General features: G+C 43.4%; 1 long non-coding RNA gene across 1 annotated transcript in view; it reads left to right on the top strand.

Annotated features, from left to right (window-relative positions):
• The first annotated feature begins 3,807 nt into the window (after positions 1-3,807).
• The window catches only part of LOC103365367 (uncharacterized), a 3,986-nt gene continuing 3,254 nt past the window's right edge, over positions 3,808-4,539 (top strand). The window contains exon 1 of the long non-coding RNA XR_520603.1: positions 3,808-3,915. This is a non-coding gene — a long non-coding RNA (uncharacterized LOC103365367). The remainder of the gene's footprint in view (positions 3,916-4,539) is intronic.

The following is a 4,539-nucleotide window of genomic DNA, read 5'->3' as shown; positions in this document are numbered from 1 at the left end:
TGGCTGATGAGTGGATCAAATGGTCCCTATTTAAATGATTTCAGAATCAGCAGCTGTAGTCAATCACAATCACTCACATGAAACGAAAAGAGGTCATGTCGCACATTTCTGACCCAGCAGTGACACTGATGCATGAGTTTCAGTCATTCCATCACAGATAAATATTAGTCATCGGGGTCACTGGAAACTTCAGACCGCCATGTTGTACGTGGTCTTTACAAGCGAATGGAAACTTTTGTTCACGACTGTTTTACTGGCAGACATCTTGACGTATTTTCTCGTCATCTGGAAAAAATGTAGAATGACATGGAAATAAAAGTTAAATAAATATTGTTATTAGACTATCAGGAGACTTCACGTTCTTCTCACAACTCACACTGATGCTACATGGCTGCAGTCTTGTGTATCTATAAATGCTAATTTGAAGGTATAATCGATAAAAATGCAACTGTGGCCACATGAAATGAACATGCATAAATTCATGACATGAGTAAACAGCTTCATGAAGCCCATGTTGGGGAGGGACGAGGCGAGCGGGTTGGGACCCCTGAGGCCGATCGATGGGAGTCCATTGTGTTCCTCTGGTTAAGTCAGCGTCAGGCAGGATGCAGGCTGGTGCTCAAACCAAACAGCATTATCTGTGTGTATACACAACAAATTTCTACAGGACCTTTCGCCCAAACACGAGATAAATCCAAACATCCTTCCCAAGAACGACAGTGGAAAAGAGAGAGAGACACTCGGATGTCTGCAGTCAAATTAGGATCTCTTAGTTCAGTTTAAGTCCTCGTACATGTAGCAGGAAACTCTACTATTTATTGTGTTTGGGTCGTTTTAAAAGGCTGGGTAAATAGCAGTAAATTAATGGGATGAAACGTGATAAATAGTGTGATCTCCTCCTTGCAACGGGGATGTGAAACTGGATATGAGCACCAGTGTTTCAGTCTGACTGAGTGTTGAAGTGATAAACTAGATATTGTAGACGTTAGCAGAGCTTCCTGGCAGATCACCGCCTTCCAGGACCTTCCTGTGATCTCTGTAGACGTAGAATAATGTCGTACATAAAACAAATGTGTTTATTATCACTAAAGATTTTTAAAAAATGAGTATGGTAATCCATTTCATGTCCAGGAGCACAGGATGCCACTTTCAAAGATGGAAAGTAGCTCAATAACGTCTTTCAATGGTCTTCCATGTGTTTCTGTGTCACTGAGCATGTGTGTCCGAGACTTCCACGGTTGACTTCTAGTTGCCTGCCTGCACACCTGAACAGGATAAGATGCTATTATCATTGTTCTAGACTTAGTAGATGTCATTGGACCCAATGAGTCAAATTTCATCAAGTAATGAACGTATGCAGTTTGTTCTCTTTGCCACAGTGCAGCTCTGCTCTTAGGGCTTGACTGTAGTTTTAGCGTCTGGGCTGTTTTATTGTATTATTATTATTAGTTGTCAGGATATACGTATGTACATCTTCGATTCCTTTCCTCACCTTCTCGCCGACTGTCTTAAGCCCATTGTGCGATTTTCTGCCGTCCCAGAGAATCGTGGTGATGTCTTTGGTCTTGGCTCCAAACCGGTGGTTGAGGGTTTAAGGACGGCCGTTGTCATGGTCTTGCGACCAAAGACAACCTGCGACAAAAGTCTGACAGTGTCAGAAACTTGGGGGTGATCATCTCAAAGGGTGACTGCTGCTGCAACCTACTTCAACTAATGCAATATGAAATGACTGAGTGCTGATCAGCAGGACACGAGCTTCCTTTGCAAAACTGGCATCCCCAGTTGGCCTCTCTGTCTGAGCCGAGGTTGGCTCCATATTCTCCTCCTTCTACTTGTTTTGGGGATTTCTCTCCAAACACATGAATACCATGAGGATGAGGGCTTCTTTCATGCTTTGCTAGTTTCTTTGTCGTGGATGGATGGTGCATGCTCATGACGTTTTTTTCTTGCATGTTCATTTCGACTCATCGTAGACTGCGATTCAGTTCGCCTTTTTATCGTGCAATCTGCACACAGCAAACTTCATGTCGTGGCCAAAGTTTAGGGATCTCCAGCTCTGGTCCTCCTGAGCTACTGTCCTGCAGGTTTAAGACGTTACTGCAACACACCTGACTCACATTAATGGACCTCCAACAGCTTGTTGTCAAGTTCTACACAAGTCTGTTAATGATCCATTGATGTGAGTCAGGTGTGTTGGAGATCCTTGTCGTACAGTGTCGCTAGCTGTGAACTTATAAGATTGCTAAAATTGCACAGTTTGTAGCCGGCTTCAGTCCCTTAAACCTGAGATGTGAGCAGAGGAGCTAAGGAAGAAAAACAAGGAGAGAGGAGTCGAGGCAGCAGGCTTTAAACAAAATGACATCCTTTCTGCTCAGCTGTCATTTATGATGTGCTTGAGCTGCATCATCTCTTTAATGTTTGGTTACAGCTTGTATTTCATGATCTCTGTTTGTCTCTGATGAGCCGTTTTCATGAGAACTTTAATATTCAGTAAAGCTGAAAAACACAGCGACTCCTTATTAACAGAAGTCCTTAATATCAGCGGGCCAGTCGGACTTAACGCGACTGCTTAATGAATTTTAAATGCCACACCTGTCCCCGCTGCAGCTCACACCAGGATGAAGCATCTCTGAGTCCGAGCACGCCGGGTTTTCCATGTATTAATAAAAGATTTTCACATTTGAAATCTGAAGCGGCTCATTAAGGACTTCCATTAATAAGAAGCGGCCGTCGTTGTTTGTTGTCTTTACTGACCGCTGACCTTGAAGAGCCGAGATTTTAGCATTTTCTTCACTTTTAAACGCCGTCGTTCTCGACCCAGTTCTGCTCTTCCTCATGTTTTCTTCAACGATTCACTTTTAACTCGTTGGGGAATAATGTGACTACAGAATGTGATTCAAAATGGAGAAATGAGAAGAGCGTCGTGTCTTTGCATCCAAAGAAGAAGAAGAAATAAGCAGCACCATGATTTGGCTCTCCACTGTAAGGTTGGCTATAGGAACTGAATGAACAGGATTGTTACCGTGTTGGTGGATGGATGATGGCATTAGCTCAGTAGCTGTTGAAGGAAACCACCGAGTATCTAGTTACCATTTTGTCGCTCATGCAAACCATTTTCAGGTACATTGTTAAGTTCCTCGACAAATAAATGAAGCTTTCTATGAATACTGAGGGATTTTTAGCATTTATTTCTGTTTTTATTTATTTATTTCTTCCTTATTTTTATCCAGTTAAATGGAAATTGGAATTGAGCAAATCCTAAATCCAAATCCTTCCTCAATCATCCTCTTAGATTGAAATTCACCGAGGGAGTTCTATATATTTTTTTGAGATAACTGACTGACCGTGTGCCTCGGAAAAAACAAAACAACAGCATAAAGATGGAGCTTCAGAGAACAGACGCTGAAGTGAAGCATCTCGTGCCTTCGGGGGCGTTTGCGTGTTCGACACAACTCAAATGTTTCCGGGGACAAAATCTGAAAAACAACATTTTTGTAAAGCTGTGCCGAGAGCTACGAGAGGAAGACAAGTGTTTACCGTTCACCCCCAAGCTGGTAGAGATCTGAAATGATGCACAAACATTAAAACGAGGATGACGGATAAACAACCGTGTCACCCACTTGAATCTGCGTCACGTCTTCAGACATCACTCGGCTGGAGAAAGCCAGTCGGCCAACTGGCAGACAGAAGCTTTGTTGATCCTCCTACAGCGTACTGTTGGCCACCAGCTGCATTTTTCCACTCCTATTTCCTGTTCCCAACCAGATAAAGAGGATTTTCAGCTGAACCGTGCCCTAAAAAAACAGCAGAGGTCTTTTATGATGTGAAAGGCGAAGTCGGGGCAAGAAAGTCGTCCCATCTGGTGTCGCTGATGGAGACGGTTGGAAGCTGTTGTGGTGGTGCTCGGCCAGCGCTGTGAGTTCACATTTTCACAAGATATTCAGAAATAAACACTTGAGCGCGGTGCAGCTGGCCGAGCACAATCAAATAAATGAATCTGACTTGTGTGCTCGGCCACGCTCTTACAGCAGGAGTGCGAATGGCTTCGAATGTTGTGGCTCCGTGTGAAGACTCTCAGGCTGCTGCATTGTTTATGCACATCTTCACATCTGAAATTGGAAAGAGGCTGAAAACTGCCACACAGCAAGAAACTAAGAGGCTCTGAAGGCCTGATAAATGAGAAAGTTTTTTTTTTTAACAGTCCTGAATCTCAGCGCTGACAGAATCCCAGCTGACAGTGTTTAGAAGCAGCGGGATGATGAAACCACATCTCTGCAGCTCAATGAGGCTTATTATAGAACAAAAAAGGACGCTGTCGAACGGGATATATTGCTGAAGCAAATGGCAGCTTCACAGCCACAAAACACATCAGATGCATTAGATGCTGAAACTGATTGAAGATAATTACCGGCTGTGTGTCCACGAGGCAGAAACATACAATAGCCTGAACATGATACATCCAGGGAACTCATCCTGTTATTTAAATGTCAAATGATTCCACATCGTGTCACCTCCAGCAGCTGCATCACTTCTACGCTG

Source organism: Stegastes partitus, unplaced genomic scaffold (genome assembly GCF_000690725.1).
Source record: "Stegastes partitus isolate 25-593 unplaced genomic scaffold, Stegastes_partitus-1.0.2 Scaffold832, whole genome shotgun sequence".
NCBI lineage: Eukaryota > Metazoa > Chordata > Actinopteri > Pomacentridae > Stegastes > Stegastes partitus.
The sequence above is the reverse complement of the archived record's forward strand: the minus strand, read 5'-3'. Positions and strand labels throughout refer to the sequence as shown.